The sequence below is a fragment of the Varanus komodoensis genome, unplaced genomic scaffold, assembly GCF_004798865.1.
Source record: "Varanus komodoensis strain SLA01 unplaced genomic scaffold, ASM479886v1 scaffold30, whole genome shotgun sequence".
NCBI lineage: Eukaryota > Metazoa > Chordata > Lepidosauria > Squamata > Varanidae > Varanus > Varanus komodoensis.
This window is the reverse complement of record NW_025335762.1, coordinates 9,979,975-9,993,335: the sequence shown is the minus strand read 5'-3', so window position 1 is coordinate 9,993,335 and position 13,361 is coordinate 9,979,975. Positions and strand designations below refer to the sequence as shown.

General features: G+C 40.1%; 1 protein-coding gene across 10 annotated transcripts in view; it reads right to left on the bottom strand.

Annotated features, from left to right (window-relative positions):
* CAMK2B (calcium/calmodulin dependent protein kinase II beta) overlaps positions 1-13,361 on the bottom strand; it is a 204,059-nt gene that overhangs the window by 148,595 nt on the left and 42,103 nt on the right. The window lies entirely within an intron of this gene.

The window sequence follows — 13,361 nt, the reverse complement described above, 5'->3', positions numbered from 1 at the left end:
AGATAGATAGATAGATAGATAGATAGATAGATAGATAGATAACACTATTATGTTATTGGATTTATATCCCACCTTTTTCCTTATAAGAATATATGAATACCAGCACGATATATATTTATTTATTATTAGATTTAGGTCCCATTTTTTTTCCTATGAACTCTAAGTGGCTTATATCATTCCCCTCCTCCTGCTCTCAAACAGCAGCCCGGTTAAGTAGACTGGGCTGAGAGGCTGTGCCTGGCCCAAAGTCACCCTGCTGGCTCCATGGCTGAGCGGGGACTCGAACCCGGATTGCCTGAGCCCCAGTCCCATGCTCTTAACCACTATACCACCCTGACCGGCTCCCTACTTAAACAGCCAACTAATGCATGCCAATAACAGGATCAAGGAATCAAAACAAAGATCACAGCTTCCAAAGTCTCATTTCACATCCACAGGATATCTAGCTTTCCTACTTTCCTAGCATTATACAGGAAACCCAGTTTCACCTTTACCTTTAAACATGGTAAATACCAAACTGTACAATGCAGAAACATTACCTTTGATGTTTTTTTTTTCTCTAAGTGTTTTAATTTACTGAAAATAGGTACTACCTAAAAAGTTACCATTACTTTTGACTTCACAGTCGGCAAGTCATTTCTGCTGGGGATCCTCTTTCTAAGAAGAGCTGCGGCTATCTATATTACCTTCATATTGGTTAATCTGTCTTCACTTTATCTAGTAAATTCCATAAAATCTGTAAATGTGAGTGGCTTATAAATAAAGAAATCTTCTAATTACACAGAAGACCTCTCCACAACCCAGACAACTGTGTATTGTAAATGACTGAGGGGCAGAAAACACTGGCTGTTGTTACTGTAATTCACCTGAAGAATGGTTGATGTACTGCAATTCTACTTTCTGACCAGTATGTAAGATGTGTTTTGAGAATCAAAAGAAGTAGGACAACATCTGAACAGTAAAATGAAGAGCAGACATATAATTCAAATAGGAACACAAAATTCCAATCCAGTCTTACAAAAGTATTCTAATTTCATTGCTGGTTTATGAACAACCTCTTAATAGTCACACGAAAGAAATACTTCCCTGATCTGCAGCAAGGTATTTTGAAAAGAAGAGTTTGCAAACAAAAACCAACAGAACAGAATTGTTAATTTCTTTAAACTTTTTTGCATCTAATTTAAGCCACCTGAAGTCTTAGTCCTCTGTTCTTGGAGTTTTAAAGCACTCTGTATATAAACACCAGCTGCATTTGTCAATACTCAGCACTGTACAGCTGGGGGACGGGGGGGGGGGGGGGGGAAGAGCACCAGAAAATCAGACAGCATTGCCAGTTCCAGGTTACTGAAGGCCCTTGGCATTCGGCATTCTACTTTCTCACTTTTAAAATGTGTAGTCTAAATGCTTTATTGTTTTAAGATTTTATTGGACTATAATGTAGCACACCGCATTCATGAGTTTTTAGCAGATAAGGCACTGTATAGATGTTTCATATGAAATACATTGTGCAAATTGTGTACAGAATGCATTTAGGAGAAACGTGCAAAAACATTTGTGTACAAAAAGCAAAAACTGAACTATGCACCCTACATAAATTGTGGTGCAATTGCAGCACAGGCAGACAAAGTCGTGATAAATCAGCATGCAAAGAAACTATAGGAGGGAAAATGTGGGTATGAAACATTCCAGTTGAATAACATCTGGATTTTTAGCATAAGCTCAATGACTGAACTTTTGATTCTTCAGGGACTTCTACTATGAAAGATTCAGTAGCCAATTAAGACCTGGTCAGGCAGCCATGAACTCAGTTTACGTATTAATTTGCTACTGAAGCTTTTATAATAAAACTCTGGATACAGGAGGAGAGACTGAGTCATAAGTAAAATGGATCAGAAATTCTTGTGCTTCAGAACTGCTCCGAGAGAGAGAGAGAGAGAGAGAGAGAGAGAGAGAGAGAGAGAGAGAGACTGGCTTTTCAAAGTTAGAGCAAATACTCTTAATAATGCTGAAAACAACCAGTATGGATGGGGCAAAAGTTCCTCCTATTTCTCAGTGAGCTCAATGACCATAATGCCTCACTAAACAGGATGAATATAAATTGAATCAACAGAAATCTCTCATTCATTATTTCTTTGTACTTCTTCATAAAAAACAGATTCAAAATTGTTTGCTGACACCCATTTCCCTCAATATTTGTGGCTAGCCTTTGTGGTATATAGGTTCTTTAGAATTTTATTGACTGAGTGTTGTATCATTTGTTTCCACTGTTTTGAACAGGATCAATAACTTGCTAATTGGCCTGTAATTACTTGCCATTTTGAAAGCTTTTGCTGCAACATCATATTTTGCTTCCAAAATATAACACATTCTGTTGCTAAGCAATACCAGTGAGCCAAAGCAACTCTGTTAAAACTTCTTAAGCTCAAACTCCGAATTTTAAAAATGAAAAGGAAAAAACGGGGACAGGATTCAAACCTGAAAAAAACCCAGTGCTGAAAATGTATCTTATAATGATAGACAATGCCAATTTGGCTTGTGCAATAAAAGCCAAAGAGGTAATTTGGATTGTAGCAGGAGTTTTAAGGATTACATTTATTTGACTCAAGAATAAATGAAAGGCCAGTGGGTGGAAACTGAAGCTAGACAGATCAAAGTCCATACAAGGAATACATGTTTAAGCAGCTAATCTACTACTGGAATAACAAGCCAAAGAAAACTGAAGGTTTTGGGATTTCGCAGATCACTTCCTTGGATGTTGAGCAGAGCAGCAAGAGGGTGACGGCTTGCAAGAGATTTTCTCAAGTAATGGTTATTATGTTTCTGAAATGGGAGGTGTTTTATTTATTTGTTTATTTCATTTCTATACTACCCCACCGCTGAAGCTCTCTGGTTGGTTCTGTAAACAAACAATCATGGTTGCTTCTCTGTCGTGACAGGCCTTCCTCTGTTTGGAAATCTGTTTGCAAGAGGCTGCATAATTCCTCATATACTGCATCTCAGGACTTTTACAACTTTGAGGAGCTTTTCTACAACATGCAGCTTTTTTCCTAGCATCCCTCATTGCTTTCTTTAACATCCAACCTGAAGACGCAACCTATGAACTCGCAAGTGCACGGGGGCCCTTCTCTTCTGCACCGCTTCCCTCTAGGAATCCTGTGCCAAGCTGATATTAGCATCACAGGAGAAAACATAGAAGTACCATCATATTTTCCCCTGTGGAGCTAATAGAAACTTTGAGAATGAGTGAGAGGCACTGAGGAGGAAGGATTCATTCAACACACACACACACACACACCTTGGCAATACAATTTCCCTGTTTTCAAAAGAGCTGCTTGAGCATGCTTATTACTTTAGAAAAGCAATTGAATCTTAACCAGGAAAGTCTCATATAATATTTCGTTTGAACGGGATTCACCAAAATTCAACAGAGGAACCCTTTCTTGACAAGATGCTTTTGCTGTGAGTGCACAGTCAAGAAACCAAACAAGAGTGACAAGAGGGCAGGCCACTGATGGTGACAGAGCAGGTAAACTTGCTGTATTCGTGCCTTTTTCATTTCTGCTTCCTACACAAGTCCCCTCTGGTGGGGTTGTGGGAACACTCAGTTCCTAGCTCAGAAAAAGAGTCTGCTGGTTGCTATGCAGGGTATCAATGGATATATAAGGATGTCCTTTTCAGACAGTGCCCCCCCCCCCCCGCCGTAAGAAGAAGCTGATGAGTACAGTGATGGAAGAGGATTGGGACACAGTGCTCTTTCTTCAGAGTGCCTGAAGTGAGCTTAAGAGGGGTGAGAAATAAACCCCTTCACTGGAAATAATATGGGCAGCATCTAACAGAGACCTACAGTATTTACATAGCCCATGCTCCACAAAGAATTTGCTTGCCCTAGCATTCAAAGGAAGCTTCCTGATGCCCAGTACAGATCTAGTTCTGCACTGTCTCCAACAGCAGCAGGTCTTCAACATTTCAAACTTGAAATCTTTATCTACCCGGCTTGGGAATTGCAAGGCAAAAAGTCTCAGCACCCATCCTGGGCAAGTCAGGCACTCCATGAAGGTACAGTCCTTCCCCGGAGCACTTCAGGGGTCCAGACCTCACACAGCTGTGCATTTACTGAACAAAGATATGATTATCTGGCCTTACAAGTTGTGCATATTAAAAACAAGGAATGCAGTAAGAAGCCACCTTTGCAAGGTCCATCCTAAATCTATCATAATGCAGAACTCGTGAACTAAAATGAAAACATTCCTCCTATTTCTTAGTTACTTTGACCATAGCCAAATAAAAAGCAAGGGAAATTATGAGGTCATGATACCGTAAATCAAAGATTAGGGGCTCATCATTTGCATACCTCAACTTTCTTATCCCTGTTGTGAGCCGCCCCGAGGCTTTGTTGCGATGGGGGCGGCATAGAAATGTTTAATAAATAAATAAATAAACATGACATTTAGAAATTCTGCCCCTTTTTTCATTCCATTCCATTTGGTTTATTATTTTTACCCTACCTTTTGGTAACGAAGCACCTTACAGGAATAAAGGCAATTAAAACACCGAAAACACAGTGATTGTGAAAAAAAAAAAAGTCTAAAACAGCAGCAGGTAAAACCAAATTCAAAACAGTAAGCTTTTTAGTTAAAAGCCACACATTGCAAATAGCAGAAAATCTCAAACAAAAAAAACACACAAAACAAACCATTAAAATGGTTTTTAATTAATATCTAAGTATTTAAAAAGAGGGTGCATGGGGAAGTCTCAAAGAAGAAAGCATTTCATATTTGTTTAAATGTGCAGTTTAACTGTGCTTCAAAGGCTATAAAGTGTTGTCTTTGGATGTTTTACCCTGAAATGTGGGGTTCTTTACATAATTCATTTTAAAGGGGAAAACAACAACAGGAAAAAATACATATAAAGAGAATACAACTCCAGAGAATATTATTAGAGGTTAATGTTTGTATTAATGCTTGTTATAGTAAGCTGAGTGAAAATGAAGAGAGAACAAGAATCACAAGTCAGAAGAAACTTTTAATGAATCTTAATTGAATTTCAAAAAATGTGACTGATGTAGAAAGGATAGCAACCATTGATTTGTAGTGGAATCTTTTACATTTGATATTCCAGGTTATACTTGCTTAATTTCCCTTGGTATTTCTTTGCTACTTCTTCCTCTCTTATTCATATTCTTTATTCTTTCTCTTTTAATCAAATGTTACTGTTATCAAAATCATGTAAAGAAAAAAGCAATTCTGGTGCTGCTACAGAAATGACAGTGCCATGGCAATCCACCCATTTGATCTCTAATGGCAAGGAAATATTTTGCACTCCATCTTCGAACCAAAATGCCTCCCCCTGTCCCCCCTCCCCTGTGCTATTCTCTGCTCCAGCCTCCTTAAGGGAAGGCAGGAGCATTCAGATCATGGCAAGAGTTCCTTCAGTCAGGACTAACAGGGTGGCTGCGCACTTGACTGACAGTGAGGAGAAAATGGGAGGAAGCATCTTCTCATGGAAGGTGGGAAGACACCTGTTTTCCCCTGCAGAGGAGGGCAGGACACCTTCCAATGGAACAAAGCAAAGGTTCAGTTTGGATGCCAGGAAGTACTTCCTGACAGTTAGGACCCTGAGGGTATGGCATGGGCTTCCATGGGAGGTGACTGAAGCCCCAGTGGTGAGGGTGTTCAAGGATAGGCTGGACATGCTGGACATGCACATGGTAGGCGTGTCATGAGTGGAGCCGACTGGAGCTGAGGGTCAGACTAGATGACCCAGAGACCCCTTCTGACTCACTCTGCTTCTATGTTTCTATGGAAGTAAATTATTTGGGGGTAAGAAGAAATCAGATGCAGGACAGTGACATCCAGGAAAGAATTAAGCAGAAAAGGAAGGAGGTGTTTTGGAAGCACCTCATATCTTATGTTCTTGACTACATGTACTTCTTCCTCAAGGTCATCTCTCTCTTCCTCTGTGCTTATTTATTATTTATTTATTAAAAGCTTCTCTATCCCGTCCCCTACAGAAAGTCTCGGGACAGCTTACAATAAATAAGGCTTATTATGAGGTACAAAAAGTAGCTAGAAGAAATGTTATTAAAGTACCTTTTTCTGCAGCTTAATCTTCAATACAGCCAAGAGCAAGCAGTTGCGGCTTGCTGGAATATCCCATGTTCCCCTACCCTGCCTGCAGAAATCTCTCTCACACCTCTCAAACCTGAAATGGAACCTTAGAACTGAATGAGGACAATTTATTTCTGCTTGAAAAGCACTGTCTTTCAGAGATAGCAGAAAACTACCGCTGGTTCATGAGCTAATGCATCCTTTCAGAGTTCAACTGAAGCAGCATTAAAAGTTTCTGGAGCCTTTCAGAGCAAGGCGCAATAAGATTCAAAACTTGTATTTGGGTACAGTTAAGGCTGAACTGTGAAAAGAAGTGTTATTTTAAGAGCCTTTATCGCAACTATTTTTGCCATTCTTTTTCTGTCTCATCATTATGCATTACATTTATATCCTACCTTTCTCTCCCAAGGAGTTCAATGTGGTGTACATTGAACACTGCCTCTCATTTTATCTCACAACAACCCTGAGGGGTAGATCAGACTGAGTGACAGTGACTGTCCTAAAGTCACCAAGTGAACTCTGGCTGAGTGCAAATTCGAACATGGGTCTCCCCAATTCTAGTCTGATTTTTTATTTCATTCGGCATAACAGAATGCAGCATTATTGCATAAAAATTCACAGAAACAATAGATAAAATGGGTATAAAAAGCAAATTGTTTTAAAATAGGGACCGTAAATTATTTTAAAAACATGCAATACAATTGATGAACAAAACTGTTGATAAAATTGTGTATGAGCTGTTATTCAAGTGGCTAGGCCTATGGCTGTTTATCTATTGGACTGTGGTACTCTCAAGATGATGTAGCTCTTACAGAGAGCCAGGAGACCTTCTAGTGTGGTTTCCACACTGTAATCTCATCAGTAGGAGTATTATTAATTTAGGAAAACCAGGGACCCTTTCTTTTAAAGCATACTGACCTATGTTTTAGCATGTTTCATCAATACATACTCCCATTTAGATCTAGAACAATTGCCATGCAGTCTACTTAAAAAACAACATGATTTTATTTGCAAAGAATAGTCTGACAGCCAAACTAGATGCAGCAATGGTAGACAGCATTATTGTATTACATTATTGTTATTATATTGCATTTATATCCTGCCTTATTTTCTCTTGCAAGGAACACAAGACAGCTGACACAGGTCCCCCTTCACTCTTTTATCCTCACAATAACAACACTGTGAGGGAGGTCAAGTAGAGAGTCCGTGACTGGCCCAAGGTCACCTAGGAAGCGCCATTGCTGACTGGGGACCAGACCCAGCTCTCACAGCTCCCCACATATTCATCCTTTTTCATCTAAACCAAGGGAGGGTGCACTTTTTTAATGGCAAAAGCTGGTGAGGAACACTGAAACATGTCCCCGCCCTGTACTTTACCTTTACCTTACTACTTTAAATCTGTGTCTTTAAAGCCTCCATTAGCTTTCCAGTATTAATACTGCCAGCCTGGCCTAATCCAGGGATTAAATTTTGCAAACAGACAGACACGCACGTAGCCCCTTGGCCTACATTGAAGAAAATGCCTGACACTGAAATACAGCAGTGGAGGCACTGCTTCCCTCCCTCTGTGCTGTCATCCAATGGGACCTGTACCAAAATACCAGTATTTGAGGCCTGTGAGATTAAGGCTGCAGAGGAAAGAACAGCAGGTTCAGAAAAGAAGGAAAGAACATCTACAGGAGAGGGAAAAAATACCCAAAGATTTTTGCTGTCTTGGAACCCTGGTTGCACTCAGATCTTGCCTCCTTAAAGAAGCAACACTGAAAAGATACAGGGCTATCGCCCTTTGCTGGTTAGCCCAGGAAGATACCTTATCCCTGCAGTGACAGTGACCTGTAATGTCTTTCTCTGAAAAGGACGTGCCCTTCTGTACCCTTTCCTGTTCAGCAGCACTCAAGTGGTTTGGGACCGGCTGCTGGGAATGCCATCTACAGCTGTTCACCCCAGGACCAAACACGTTCTCTTTCCTTCATGAAAGGAATCCATGGGTTTCACATACTCATCCCAAACTGCCCATCAGCATCCAGATCTCATCTTCGGGATTTTATTTGATTATGTCCCACTTTTTTCTTCTAAAATCAAAGTGGCTTCCATCATTCTCCTCCAGTTGCTCAGTCTTATCCCCACAACAACCACCTTGTGAAATAGATTAGGCTTAGAGTCTGTGACTGGCCCAAAGTCACCCAAATGGCTCCACAGCCAAGTGGCAACTAAAGCCCAGATCAGCTGAGTTCCAGTCCCTCACTCTTAACCACTACACCTGACTGGCTCTCAGCCTCACACTGGGTTTTCTACTGAGGTACTTACCCCTCACTTATGGAAGTTTGTGGGAACTTTTCATGATGTTGTCTCCTGTTGTGGAGACTTTTTATGAGCCTCTCCTGCGTTTTTCCAGCCATTTGGGTCGGGAGGAAGTTTCCAAGCAAGGAAGTCTATTATTCAATTTAAATTGTAGCAAATGAGAACAAAAGCCTCATGTACAACTGCAAATCTGATATACAGCAGCTATACCACATTGCCACCTTCTGGTTGATTAACTGAATATATGGGGGCGGGGGGGAAACAACCCAGGGACAGGAGAGAACATATTAAAAATGCATTTTGGTCCCACCATGAAAACAAATAAGGAGACCCAATAAAATAGCAAGTTAAATTGTTCATGGAGAAAGATCCTTAAATGCTCTGAATTTCTCCTGTTGAATCACACAGGTGTGTCCTTTCATTCCCAGGTTTTAAGAGACATCTCCCAGGTGGGGTAGGGGAGAATGCAAATGGATTTAATAGAATTTTAGAGGCTTTCAACAAAGTGGGGAATAAGGCACTTTCCCTAATGAATTGTTTCATAAGTCAATAATATTACACACACTGAGTTTGCAGTCCTGTCCTAGTTTGGTTTTTCTGAGAGGAACTGGTTTCTGTAGGATCAATCTCACAGGTAACCTGCATAGGATCAGTGCTTTTCAATTCTCTTGATATTTTGCCTAATCATATGCATGTTTACCCCATGCAACTCTCATCAAGTCCAGTGGGGCAGACCTGTATGAATCTACTCAAATGAAAGCTCCATTGAGTTGAATCAAATTTATTCCCTGGTAAGTATATGTGGAAATGCATCCTAAAAGTTTCACATTTCAGGCACAATACGACAGAGGTGAGGTTTATGAATTCTACTTGATTCAAAGGGATGTAAATGCACAAGGAACTGTATGGTACAATTAAACCTTCTTAACTTTCTGTAATGAAATGTACATAGTGTTCTTAAACCGTATTTAACCTCACATTTCCTTTACATCATTATTTTATCCTAGAGCCGTATTATTAATATTCCTTAATACTTCTTCAGCCAATACAAAATCACTCAACTTATGCCATTTTTAAAAAAATACATTATCAACTATCTCTTTAATACAGGAGACGGTTTTTGCTATCACACGTTTTATCGATAATATGAATGCTTAAGTGCTGTCACTTCTCAATTATCTGATTTGAGTTGAAATTTTATAATTACAATAACAGCTTATATAAGCCGTCCTGAGGCTTTTTGCAAACAGGGCGGCATAGAAATATTTTAAATAAATAAATAAATAAATAAATCATTGTGCATTTCTCTGGTATCTTTAAATAGCTGAGTTTTCAAACAGTATTGCTGATTATGTCTTAGTGTATGGGGTATGTTGTAACCTTCAGTTCCTCTATATTCATATGAAGCAAAAATGCAATAGGGAAGACTCTTATAATTGTTCAGCATTTATATAACTTTACTTTCTAGACTTGTTTTTAAAAAGTTAACATGAAGCATCACAACTTAGCCAAGCTTTTGTGGAGATAGGAACTGAGCGTTCTCAACGGGCACACAACATGTTTCCTTCCTGTTCGCTGTCTTGACTCAACACCTCCCCCCCACACACACACAAAGAATTCCTGAGTCTGAGATAAAGGAAAGAAAAAAAGAATGAAATAAAAACAGAAAACCAGAGTAAAACTTCTCTCCCACACTTTGAATGTTAAAAGTCTCTTGTCAGGTTTGTTAACATTTATTTTTATGTTTTGGTCAGATGGCTTCCCGGTAGAACAGAGAACTGTGTGCTCCCATGATTGCTTTGGTGTTGTAGTTCTGCTGGGTCAGCTAACCTTCCCAAATCCTGCAATCTGAACGCCCGATGTGGAAATTAATTTACATGCCTCATCATCCCTTTTCTAAGCAACTGCTTGGCATCAGAAAAGAGAAGTGTGAGTTCAAAGGAATGCTTTTGTGGACTAGAGACATCCCCCAGCCCTCTGCTTTGAACTCACTCTAGTTGGCTCTGTCTACCATTAGTTACACACACAACCCCAATGGGCATCACCACTCCAGGAAGCAAGGCCTAATCCTCTCATGTAAGGCACATTTACACTACAGTAAATAAAAAGATGGCCCTCAATTGCATACTACATAATTAGTGCAACATGTTATTAGGCTCCTAGTCTGAAAGGTGAGAGGGAAGTAAACTCTACTGTACGCAAGGGAAAATTCACAGTTAATTCACTCCAGCTGAATACAATACACCTGCTTTGATCCAAAAGGGAAACCAACAGAAAGAGTGAAACACCTGGTTTGGCCTTCTTTTTCCCATTCTACCCTGAGCCTGAATAGGCCATATGGATTTGACTACAGGACACAGTTCACTGTCAGCCTCATCATCCCACTCTGACTTAAGTGCATTAACACTGCGTGATTCCTACACCTCTATCCACCAGCCTCTTACAGCTATTCTCTGCTATTGCCATAACACCCTTCCTTAAATGCTTGTATGCCTCATTAACTTGACCCTTGCTGGCTTCCATGCTCTCACAGTTTAGCCCAGTAACAACCTTGAGCTTCTTTTAAACGTTTCCGAGTCCTGTCACTTTCTAATCACCTCTTCTCCATAATCTCTTCCCTGCATCTAAACCTCACTAAACTAATTAGCAATTTAGTTACACTGCCTAGATTCTGCGCCAATGTATCTTTTAGCCATTGACCTGAAACAATGAGGCGAGTCTCCCAGAGAAACCAACAGGTGGGACTTGAAACAAAACACTGCACTATGCCCTGCTTCTTGCTCAGGATTCCAGGCATTCCATCCCATTCCTTCTTTCCCAACATTTTGCAACTGTCCATCCCATCCTAGTCTTCCATCTCTCCCAACAGGCATTCAATATTCTGTTGTCAGTCCTCATTGGAGTGTTTTACGGTTCTCCCCTTAGAGTTCTTCCCCCCTAAAAGATGTTTTTAATGTTTCTGCAGTCAAGCCAGCTGATACTCTTCTGGATGTGGTCATCACTATTTGCCAACAGAGGTGACAAACAGGTATACAATAGAGGTGCTTGACAACTCTATGAAAGCCTTCCAAAATATCCTATCCAGGACAGCCCTGCTCAGCTCTTGAAAATTCAAGGATGTGGCTTCTTTTACGCAGTTAATCCATCTATGTTTGATCTTTCTTTTCTTCTTTTGCCTTCAAATTCTTGTGGATAGCGAATGCCGATCCATTTCTTTAGGTAACCAAAATTTTAATGTTGGCAGAAGGAGAAAAAGTTCCCACTAGCTCCTTTTTACCAAGCACCATTGTATGAACCTCTATTATGTCTCCAGTTTGCTGACAGCTCCACCTCTGTTATGTGACACAACTGTATTCAATAGAGGTGTCTGCAGAACTATAGGCATATTGAAATGGACCACCTGGCGCCGTCGTTATTTGTTTTTCGGCACCAGGTGAAGACCTTTTTATTTAAGCGGCATTTTAAATGTTAATATTATTGAATTTTATCTGGCCAGGGCGGCTTATTTTATATTGTATGTTTGTATTTTATTCTAATGTTTACATTTTTAATTTATAATTATAATTATTTAATTTATTGTTGTAAGCTGCCCCGAGGCTTCCGCGAATGGGGCGGCATAAAAAATGTTTTAATAAATAAATAAATGGTACAATATCAGCCAAGAAACCCATGGAATCTCTCCTAAACTATGAGCAGCTTCATGTTATTTCATGAAGAGAACTTTTGTTTACTCCCATCATTACAGAAAAGCTCCAAACATTTCCCAAAAATTTGGAACTAGTTTAACCAGAAGTGCTGGAACCAGCACAAGGGAGCTCCCTAAATCCCAAGCATAGCCTCCTCATAGTTCAAGATCGCAGAATCTCTCCTAAATTCTTTCCTTGGTATTTCTCTATGCTAACCATGTAAAACATCTTACTGACTAGCGGGGAGTTTTTTCACTTTTCCCTTACTCAACAAAATGGGAGCAATGAACAAGGTGATAAAAAGAACTGGCCAGATGTGATAAAGGGAGGCACACGAAATCGCACACAAGAGATTTCATATTCATATGAAAACTTATGAACGAAGCAAATTAGAAACTGACCAAGCAAACATGCATTTTGGCCCCCACTCAGTATTAAGAATTGATGTGTATCAAACATTAATGAATGAAAGTATTGGATCCTACACAATATAGGCTATTCTGAAAAAGGAATGTATTGAGATTCCAGGAGAGGATTGGTGCAGCCCTAAGTGCATGTTTTCAGATTTTAGGAATAATAAACATGCAGCCCAATCCTATGCATGATTATTTGAAAATCAATATAGTGGTACCTCGGCCCAGCAACGCCTCAGTTCACGACCCAATCAGGTTGTGAACAGAAATTTCAGGAAAAAATTGCCTCAGGTTGCGAACTCCACATTGGGTGATGATCGCAATCGCGATCATGCCCGTCTTCCCTGCACGAGCGCAACCGCAGGGAAGACAGGCGCAATTGTGGTCATGCTTGGGGGGGGGGGGGGGATGGCCGCAATCTTTGTTGTTTTTTGTCACTTTGTTTCAAATTTTTGCGATTTAAAAAAAAATGGTTACAGAATGGATTAACCTTATTTACACTGAACCTTCTGGGGAAATTTGACTTGGATCACGACCAATTTGGGTCACAACCAGAGTTGTGGAACGGATTAAGTTTGTGAGCCAAGGTACCACTGTACTCCTAACACAATTATTGTAAAATCATACCCGCAAGTTCTTAGGCTGTTACCAGTTATGCGAAGCACATGGTTTGCACACAGAGAGACCTCTAGGTCTCAACCCTGAGCATCTTCCAAGTAGGTCATGCAAAGGCCTTTTTCTGAAGTCTTGGATGCTAGTCTATATTCACAATTCTCATCTAGACTGACGAGTGGTCTGATTCAGTACAAGTCAGCTTCCTATGTTCTTGAAACAAATAGAGAGATTTGGCTTGC